Below are 11,480 nucleotides of genomic sequence, written 5' to 3'. Positions count from 1 at the left end.
GGAGTCCCGGATGAGATCGATCCGGGGACATGACGAGGAGTCTCGAAATGGTCGAGACCTAAAGATCGATATATTGGACGACTATGTTCGGACACCGGAAGTGTTTCAGAAGGTTTCGGACATTTACCGGAGTACCGGGGGGTTACCGGAACCCCCCGGGGAGTATATTGGGCCTAATGGGCCTTAGTGGAGAAGAGGAGGGGCGGCCAGGGCAGGCCGCGCGCCCCCTCCCCTCTAGTCCGAATTGGACAAGGAGGGGGTGCGCCCCCCTTTCCTTCCCCTCTCTCTCCTCCTTCCCCCTTCTCCTACTCCTACTAGGAAAGGAGGACTCCCCCACTTGGCGCACCCTCCTTGGCCGGCCGCCTCTCCCCCCTTGCTCCTTTATATACGGGGGCAGGGGGCACCTCTAGACACACAAGTTGATCTGTTGATCTCTCCCAGCCGTGTGCGGTGCCCCCCTCCACCATATTCCACCTCGGTCATATCGTAGCGGTGCTTAGGCAAAGCCCTGCGTCGGTAGCAACATCATCACCGTCATCACGCCGTCGTGCTGACGGAACTCTCCCGTGAAGCTCTGCTGGATCGGAGTTCACGGGATGTCATCGAGCTGAACGTGTGCTGAACTCGGAGGTGCCGTACGTTCGTTACTTGGATCGGTCGGATCGTGAAGACGTACGACTACATCAACCGTGTTGTGCTAACGCTTCCGCTTTCGGTCTATGAGGGTACATGGACAACACTCTCCCCTCTCGTTGTTATGCATCACCATGATCTTGCGTGTGCGTAGAATTTTTTTTGAAATTACTACGTTCCCCAACAGTGGTATCAGAGCCAGGTTTATGCGTAGATGTTATATGCACGAGTAGAACACAAGTGAGTTGTGGGCGAGACAAGTCATACTGCTTACCAGCATGTCATACTTTGGTTCGGCGGTATTCTTGGATGAAGCAGCCCGGACCGACATTACGCGTACGCTTACGCGAGACTGGTTCTACCGACGTGCTTTGCACACAGGTGGCTGGCGGGTGTCAGTTTCTCCAACTTTAGTTGAACCGAGTGTGACTACGTCCGGTCCTTGAGAAGGTTAAAACAGCACTAACTTGATGAACTATCGTTGTGGTTTTGATGCGTAGGTAAGAACGGTTCTTGCTCAGCCCGTAGCAGCCACGTAAAACTTGCAACAACAAAGTAGAGGACGTCTAACTTGTTTTTGCAGGGCATGTTGTGATGTGATATGGTCAAGGCATGATACTATATTTTATTGTATGAGATGATCATGTTTTGTAACCGAGTTATCGGCAACTAGCAGGAGCCATATGGTTGTCGCTTTATTGTATGCAATGCAATCTCCCTGTAATTGCTTTACTTTATCACTAAGCGGTAGCGATAGTCGTAGAAGCAATTGGCGAGACGACAACGATGCTACGATGGGGATCAAGGTGTCGCGTCGGTGACGATGGTGATCATGACGGTGCTTTGGAGATGGAGATCAAAGGCACAAGATGATGATGGCCATATCATATCACTTATATTGATTGCATGTTATGTTTATCCTTTATGCATCTTATTCTGCTTTGATTGACGGTAGCATTATAAGATGATCTCTCACTAAATTTCAAGGTATAAGTGTTCTCCCTGAGTATGCACCGTTGCGAAAGTTCGTCGTGCCGAGACACCACGTGATGATCGGGTGTGATAAGCTCTACGTTCAAATACAACGGTGTAAGACAGTTTTGCACACGCAGAATACTCGGGTTAAACTTGACGAGCCTAGCATATGCAGATATGGCCTCGGAACACTGAGACCGAAAGGTCGAGCGTGAATCATACAGTAGATATGATCAACATAGTGATGTTCACCATTGAAAACTACGCCATCTCACGTGATGATCGGACATGGTTTAGTTGAGATGGATCACATGATCACTTAGATGATTCGAGGGATGTCTATCTAAGTGGGAGTTCTTAAGTAATATGATTAATTGAACTTTAATTTATCATGAACTTAGTACCTGATAGTATTTTGCTTGTCTATGTTGTTGTAGATACATGACCCGTGCTGTTGTTCCGTTGAATTTTAATGCGTTCCTTGAGAAAGCAAAGTTGAAAGATGATGGTAGCAATTACATGGACTGGGTCCGTAACTTGAGGATTATCCTCATTGCTGCACAGAAGAATTACGTCCTGAAAGCACCGTTGGGTGCCAGGCCTGCTGCAGATGCAACTGACGACATTAAGAATGTCTGGCAGAGCAAAGCTGATGACTACTCGATAGTTCAATGTGCCATGCTTTACGGCTTAGAACGGGGACTTCAACGACGTTTTGAACGTCATGGAGCATATGAGATGTTCCAGGAGTTGAAGTTAATATTTCAAGCAAATGCCCGGATTGAGAGATATGAAGTCTCCAATAAGTTCTACAGCTGCAAGATGGAGGAGAATCGTTCTGTCAGCGAACATATACTCAAAATGTCTGGGTATAACAATCACTTGATTCAACTAGGAGTTAATCTTCCAGATGATAGTGTCATTGACAGAATTCTTCAATCACTGCCATCAAGCTACAAGAGCTTTGCGATGAACTATAATATGCAAGGGATGGATAAGACAATTCCCGAGTTCTTCGCAATGCTAAAGGCTGCGGAGGTAGAAATCAAGAAGGAGCATCAAGTGTTGATGGTCAATAAGACCACCAGTTTCAAGAAAAAGGGTAAAGGGAAGAAGAAGGGGAACTTCAAGAAGAACGGCAAACAAGGTGCTGCTCAGGAGAAGAAACCCAAGTCTGGACCTAAGCCTGAGACTGAGTGCTTCTACTGCAAACAGACTAGTCACTGGAAGCGGAACTGCCCCAAGTATTTGGCGGATAAGAAGGATGGCAAGGTGAACAAAGGTATATGTGATATACATGTTATTGATGTGTACCTTACTAATGCTCGCAGTAGCACCTGGGTATCTGATACTGGTTTTGTTGCTAATATTTGCAACTCGAAACAGGGACTACGGATTAAGTGAAGATTGGCTAAGGATGAGGTGACGATGCGTGTGGGAAATGGTTCCAAAGTCAATGTGATCGCGGTCGGCACACTACCTCTACATCTACCTTCGGATTAGTTTTAGACCTGAATAATTGTTATTTGGTGCCAGCGTTAAGCATGAACATTATATCTGGATCTTGTTTGATGCGAGACGGTTATTCATTTAAATCAGAGAATAATGGTTGTTCTATTTATATGAGTAATATCTTTTATGGTCATGCACCCTTGAAGAGTGGTCTATTTTTATTAAATCTCGATAGTAGTGATACACATATTCATAATATTGAAGCCAAAAGATGCAGAGTTGATAATGACAGTGCAACTTATTTGTGGCACTACCGTTTAGGTCATATTAGTGTAAAGCGCATGAAGAAACTCCATACTGATGGACTTTTGGAATCACTTGATTATGAATCACTAGGTACTTGTGAACCATGCCTCATGGGCAAGATGACTAAAACGCCGTTCTCCGGAACAATGGAGCGAGCAACAGATTTGTTGGAGATCATACATACTGATGTATGTGGTCCGATGAATATTGAGGCTCGCGGCGGGTATGGTTATTTTCCCACCTTCACAGATGATTTGAGAAGATATGGGTATATCTACTTAATGAAACATAAGTCTGAAACATTTGAAAAGTTCAAAGAATTTCAGAGTGAAGTGGAAAATCATCGTAACAAGAAAATAAAGTTTCTACGATCTGATCGTGGAGGAGAATATTTCAGTTACGAGTTTGGTCTTCATTTGAAACAATGTGGAATAGTTTCGCAACTCACACCACCTGGAACACCACAGCGTAATGGTGTGTCCGAACGTCGTAATCGTACTTTACTAGATATGGTGCGATCTATGATGTCTCTTACTGATTTACCGCTATCATTTTGGGGTTATGCTCTAGAGACGGTTGCATTCACGTTAAGTAGGGCACCATCCAAATCCGTTGAGACGACGCCTTATGAACTGTGGTTTGGCAAGAAACCAAAGTTGTCGTTTCTTAAAGTTCGGGGTTGTGATGCTTATGTGAAAAAGCTTCAACCTGATAAGCTCGAACCCAAATCGGAGAAGTGTGTCTTCATAGGATACCCAAAGGAGACTGTTGGGTACACCTTCTATCACAGATCCAAAGGCAAAACATTCGTTGCTAAAAATGGATCCTTTCTAGAGGAGTTTCTCTCGAAAGAAGTGAGTGGGAGGAAAGTAGAACTTGATGAGGTAACTATACCTGCTCCCTTATTGGAAAGTAGTTCATCACAGAAACCGGTTCCTGTGACACCTACACCAATCAGTGAGGAAGCTAATGATATTGATCATGAAACTTCAGATCAAATTACTAGCGAACCTCGTAGGTCAACCAGAGTAAGATCCGCACCAGAGTGGTACGGTAATCCTGTTCTGGAGGTCATGTTACTTGACCAAGGCGAACCTACGAACTATGAAGAAGCGATGGTGAGCCCAGATTCCGCAAAATGGCTTGAAGCCATGAAATCTGAGATGGGATCCATGTATGAGAACAAAGTGTGGACTTTGGTTGACTTGCCCGATGATCGGCAAGCCATAGTTAATAAATGGATCTTCAAGAAGAAGACTGACGCTGACGGTAATGTTACTGTCTACAAAGCTTGACTTGTTGCGAAAGGTTTTCGACAAGTTCAAGGAGTTGACTACGATGAGACTTTCTCACCCGTAGCGATGCTTAAGTCTGTCTGAATCATGTTAGCAATTGCCTCATTTTATGATTATGAAATTTGGCAAATGGATGTCAAAACTGCATTCCTGAATGGATTTCTGGAAAAAGAGTTGTATATGATGCAACCGGAAGGTTTTGTCGATCCAAAGGGAGCTAACAAAGTGTGCAAGCTCCAGCGATCCATTTATGGATTGGTGCAAGCCTCTCGGAGTTGGAATAAACGTTTATATAGTGTGATCAAAGCATATGGATTTATACAGACTTTTGGAGAAGCATGTATTTACAAGAAAGTGAGTGGGAGCTCTGTAGCATTTCTAATATTATATGTGGATGACATATTGTTAATTGGAAATGATATAGAATTTCTGGATAGCATAAAAGGATACTTGAATAAGAGTTTTTCAATGAAAGACCTCGGTGAAGCTGCTTACATATTGGGCATCAAGATCTATAGAGATAGATCAAGACGCTTGATAGGACTTTCACAAAGCACATACCTTGACAAAGTTTTGAAAAAGTTCAAAATGGATCAACCAAAGAAAGGGTTCTTGCCTGTGTTACAAGGTGTGAAGTTGAGTCAGACTCAATGCCCGACCACTGCAGAAGATAGACAGAAAATGAAAGATGTTCCCTATGCTTCAGCCATAGGCTCTATCATGTATGCAATGCTGTGTACCAGACCTGATGTGTGCCTTGCTATTAGCTTAGCAGGGAGGTACCAAAGTAATCCAGGAGTGGATCACTGGACATCGGTCAAGAACATCCTGAAATACCTGAAAAGGACTAAGGATATGTTTCTCGTTTATGGAGGTGACAAAGAGCTCGTCGTAAATGGTTACGTCGATGCAAGCTTTGACACTGATCCGGACAATTCTAAATCGCAAACCGGATACGTGTTTACATTGAACGGTGGAGCTATCAGTTGGTGCAGTTCTAAACAAAGCGTCGTGGCGGGATCTACGTGTGAAGCGGAGTACATAGCTGCTTCGGAAGCAGCAAATGAAGGAGTCTGGATGAAGGAGTTCATATCCGATCTAGGTGTCATACCTAGTGCATCGGGACCAATGAAAATCGTTTGTCACAATACTGGTGCAATTGCCTTGGCAAAGGAATCCAGATTTCACAAGAGAACCAAGCACATCAAGAGACGCTTCAATTCCATTCGGGATCAAGTCCAGGTGGGAGACATAGAGATTTGCAAGATACATATGGATCTGAATGTTGCAGACCCATTGGCTAAGCCTCTTCCACGAGCAAAACATGATCAGCACCAAAACTCCATGGGTGTTAGAATCATTACTGTGTAATCTAGATTATTGACTCTAGTGCAAGTGGGAGACTGAAGGAAATATGCCCTAGAGGCAATAATAAAGTTATTATTTATTTCCTCATATCATGATAAATGTTTATTATTCATGCTGGAATTGTATTAACCAGAAACATAATACATGTGTGAATACATAGACAAACATAGTGTCACTAGTATGCCTCTACTTGACTAGCTCGTTTATCAAAGATGGTTGAGTTTCCTAGCCATAGACATGAGTTGTCATTTGATTAACGGGATCACATCATTAGGAGAATGATGTGATTGACTTGACCCATTCCGTTAGCTTAGCACTTGATCGTTTAGTTTACTGCTATTGCATTCTTCATGACTTATACATGTTCCTATGACTATGAGATTATGCAACTCCCGATTACTGGAGGAACACTTTGTGTGCTACCAAACATCACAATGTAACTGGGTGATTATAAAGGTGCTCTACAGGTGTCTCCGATGGTACTTGTTGAGTTGGCATAGATCAAGATTAGGATTTGTCACTCCGATTGTCGGAGAGGTATCTCTGGGCCCTCTCGGTAATGCACATCACTATAAGCCTTGCAAGCAATGTGACTAATGAGTTAGTTGCGGGATGATGCATTACGGAACGAGTAAAGAGACTTGCCAGTAACGAGATTGAGCTAGGTATTGAGGTACCGACGATCGAATCTCGGGCAAGTAACATACCGATGACAAAGGGAACAACGTATGTTGTTATGCGGTTTGACCAATAAAGGTCTTCATAGAATATGTAGGAGCCAATATGAGCATCCAGGTTCCGCTATTGGCTATTGACCGGAAACGTGTCTCGGTCATGTCTACATAGTTCTCGAACCCGTAGGGTCCGCACGCTTAAAGTTCAGTGACGATCGGTATTTATGAGTTTATGTGTTTTGATGTACCGAAGGTAGTTCGGAGTCCCGGATGAGATCGGGGACATGACGAGGAGTCTCAAAATGGTCGAGACGTAAAGATCGATATATTGGACGACTATGTTCGGACACCGAAAGTGTTTCGGAAGGTTTCGGACATTTACCGGAGTATCGGGGGGTTACCGGAACCCCCGGGGAGTATATTGGGCCTAATGGGCCTTAGTGGAGGGGCGGCCAGGGCAGGCCGCGCGCCCCCTCCCCCTCTAGTCCGAATTGGACAAGGAGGGGGGTGGGCGGCGCCCCCTTTCCTTCCCCTCTCTCTCCTCCTCCCCCCTTCTCCTACTCCTACTAGGAAAGGAGGAGTCCTACTCCCGGTGGGAGTAGGACTCCCCCCTTGGCGCGCCCTCCTTGGCTGGCCGCCTCTCCCCCCTTGCTCCTTTATATACAGGGCAGGGGGCACCTCTAGACACACAAGTTGATCTGTTGATCTCTCCCAGCCGTGTGCGGTTCCTCCCTCCACCATACTCCACCTTGGTCATATCGTAGCAGTGCTTAGGCGAAGCCCTGCGTCGGTAGCAACATCATCACCATCATCACGCCATCATGCTGACGGAACTCTCCCGTGAAGCTCTGCTGGATCGGAGTTCGCGGGACGTCATCGAGCTGAACGTGTGCTGAACTCGGAGGTGTCGTACTTTCGGTACTTGGATCGGTCGGATCATGAAGACGTACGACTACATCAACCGCGTTGTGCTAACGCTTACGCTTTCGGTCTACGAGGGTACGTGGACAACACTCTCCCCTCTCGTTGCTATGCATCACCATGATCTTGCGTGTGCGTAGGATTTTTTTTGAAATTTCTACGTTCCCCAACAGCCAGAGGGAAGCTCTGCAGACGAGTGACCCCGAGCACCTGTGACCCCGCTTCATAACCTCCCGCACTCGCTTCTACTCACACCAGAACACCCCTAGCCTCTATATGTACCTGGCCACTCTGGATCACGCACCAAAAGTGATCAAATTGCAAAACAATCTAATGGACGCCATCTATGGAGAGCTCGCCCCAACCACTCCAGAACACCACCGAAGTTCCCCCTCCTCCTACACACACCCCTAATCGTCTCTTGAAGGTAGAACAACTCCTCTTCTTCGAATCTCACAGTTTACTGGACTGCGGTGCCATGAGGCCGCCCCACTTGACACGGTGAGCCCCCCTTTAATTATTGCAAGTCCTAGCCCCTTGAAGCTCATGAGCTTGATGTCGTGCTTGTTTCCAGTAGCCGTAGCCCATAGCAAGGGCACATCGCCAATTTCATCACCTTCTGTGAGTGCTATCTTGGGACAGCTCCACATTTTGAGTTGTTCCATTATTTTTTCTGGGTATGCATTCAATCGAATGAGGGCACCGTCTACGATCTCGGGGGTGCCATCCTGTAGCTCTGCCCCAATTCCATGTTCTTTTCCTTCGACGTCCCAAAGTCTGTCTGGGAGTGGCATAAGTCTTGGTTCTACGTGGAAGGTCTTGGCGATGACCTGCCAGCCTTCATGAACGACCCTCCGCAGAAGTTTTTTTAGTGGGCTCTGCTCACCAAGCCGACTCCAGAGGTCAATGTTGGGCATAGGCCACTGCTCGCTTTAAGAAAGGTGGTTTTATCGGAGGCCACATTGTGTGCTCGTGGGTGGCGTATCGCGTTCTCCCATTGCAGGCCCATGGTCTTTGATTCCCCACAAGTATAGGGGATCGATCGTAGTCCTTTCGATAAGTAAGAGTGTCAAACCCAACGAGGAGCAAAAGGAAATGATAAGTAGTCTTCAGCAAGCTAATTTCTGCAAGCACTGAAATTGTCGGTAACAGGTAGTTTGATAGAAAAATAATTTGTAGCAAGTAACAAGTAACAATAGTAAACATAAGTGCAGCAAGGTAGCCTAATCCTTTTTGTAGCAAAGGACAGGCCGGAATAATCTCAGATAATAAGTAAAACGTTCTCGAGGTCACATAGGAATTTCATCTAGTCACTTTCATCATGTTGGTTTGATTTGCGTTCGCTACTTTGACAATTTGATATGTGGGTGGACCGGTGCTTGGGTGTTGTTCTTACTTGAACAAGCCTCCAACTTATGGTTAACCCCCCCTCGCAAGAATCCGCAACTAAGAAAGAAGTATTAAGATAAAATCTAACCATAGAATGAAACATGTGGATCCAAATCAGCCCCTTACGGAATAGCGCATAAACTAGGGTTTAAGCTTCTGTCACTCTAGCAACCTATCATCTAATAATTACTCCACAATGCATTCCCTTAGGCCCAAAGATGGTGAAGTGTCATGTAGTCTACGTTCACATAACACCACTAAGGGAATCACAACATACATATCATCAAAATATCGAACACATATCAAATTCACATGATTACTTGCAACATAATTCTCCCGTGTCCTCATGAACAAAAGTAACTACTGACACAACATATTCATGCTCAAGATGAGAGAAGTAATAAATATCATAATGGATCTGAACATATAATCTTCCACCAAATAAATCAGCTAGCATCAACTACAAGATGTAGTCAACACTACTAGTCACCCACAGGTACCAATCTGATGTTTTGATACAAAGATTGAACACAAGAGATGAACTAGGGTTTGAGATGAGATGGTGTTGTTGAAGATGTTGATGAAGATCGGCCTCCCAAAGAAGAGACGGTTGTTGGTGATGACGGTGACTTCGATTTCCCTCTCCGAGAGGGAAGTTTCCCCGCCGGAATCACTCCGGCAAAAGAGCTCCTGCCCAAGTTCTGCCTCGAGACGGCGGCGCTCTGTCCCGAAATTCCTCTCCTTATTTTTTTCTAGGTCAAAAGACCTCATATACCAGAAGATGGGCACCAGAGGTGGGCCTAGGTCCCCACTACCCACCAGGGCACACCTGGAGGGGGTGGCGCGCCCTGATGCCTAGTGGGCACCTGGGTGGCCCCCTTTGGTAGTTCTTTTCTCCAGTATTTTTATATTTCCAAAATAATTCTCCGTGAAATTTCAGCTCATTTGGAGATGTGCAGAAAAGGTATCTCTGACATAGCTTTTTCAGTTCCAAAATTCCAGCTGCCGGCATTCTCCCTCTTTGTGTAAACCTTGCATATTATGAGAGAAAATGCATTGGAATTACTCCACAAACTATTATATTGCATAAAAACACTATAAATAACAGTAGAAAAACAGGATGCAATGGACGTATCAACTCCCCCAAGCTTAGACCTTGCTTGTCCTCAAGCGAAAGCCGATATCGAAAATCATGTCCACATGTTTAGAGAGAGAGGTTTTGATAAAAACAAAATACAGACATAGTAGCATCATGCTTATTATTATAACAACAATAAACTTTATTATAAAACTTTATCATAAAACTTCTCATGAGCAAGTAATATTTCATCACAACATCGAAGTATAAAGCATAAACTTTATTAAAAACCAACAAACTATGTTCTTAGTCAACTTTGCAATTACAATTTATCATATTTCAGGAAGAGTCTCGTATCGGAGCCTTTTGGCAAGTCCACATACTCAACCATCATTTAGTCTTCTATGATTGCTAACACTCACAACATATACATGAGTAAAAAAGTTTCAACCAGACACATAGAAAGATAGGGGCTTATAGTTTCCCTCCCAACTTATTCACCTCAAGGGTGATGTCAACAATAATAACTCATGATGACTCACATCCAACTGGATATATGTGTCTAGATCTTTCCCCACCACATGATGCTTGCAAAAGATAAAATTAAAAAAAGGAATAGAGAAGGATACCTTGGCTCTTCCATAAAAAGTAAATACATAAAAGTAAAAGATAGGCCCTTCGCAGAGGTTGTCATGCGCCTTTTGGTTTTGTATGCACAATCTCTTAATGCAAAAGGACGTCACATTATATTGCATTTAGAAGCATTTTTATTGCCTTATGCACCAATGAAAACATACTTGAAGGATCTTACTCAATCCATAGGTAGGTATGTTGGACTCTCAAAACATGGATTTGGGTTTAAGGGTTTTGGCAGCACAAGTAGTATCTCTACTTAGTATGAATTTTTGGCTAGCAAAGATATTGAGAAAGCACCACATGTTAGAGGATCTATGACAATATAACTTCTATGTGAATATGAACAAACATAAATCATTACGTTGTCTTCCTTGTCCAACGTCAACAATTTGTCATAAAATATTTAATGGGGGCTCACAATCATAAAAGATGTCCAAGATGGTATATTTTCATGTGAATCTTCTCTTCCCTTATTAATTCTTTCATTAATTGCATCATTAACCAATGCTATGTTTGTCAATTTTCAATAAATTTTACCACTTATACTTTTCCTTATGTGGTGTCATTACTTACCATAAGATTATCATATGATCCTTTTATTATTTCCTTTATTTTGATTAAAAAAGAAGAAGCAAAAACTCAAACTAATATTTATTATATAACTCTCACTCGATTACATTGATAGATAGATCATGAAACTAGCACTCGAAAATAGATCATACTAAACTTTTATTCAACTAAATCACGAAATAA

Source organism: Triticum aestivum, chromosome 2D (genome assembly GCF_018294505.1).
Source record: "Triticum aestivum cultivar Chinese Spring chromosome 2D, IWGSC CS RefSeq v2.1, whole genome shotgun sequence".
NCBI classification, from domain to species: domain Eukaryota; kingdom Viridiplantae; phylum Streptophyta; class Magnoliopsida; order Poales; family Poaceae; genus Triticum; species Triticum aestivum.
This window is presented reverse-complemented; position numbering follows the sequence as displayed.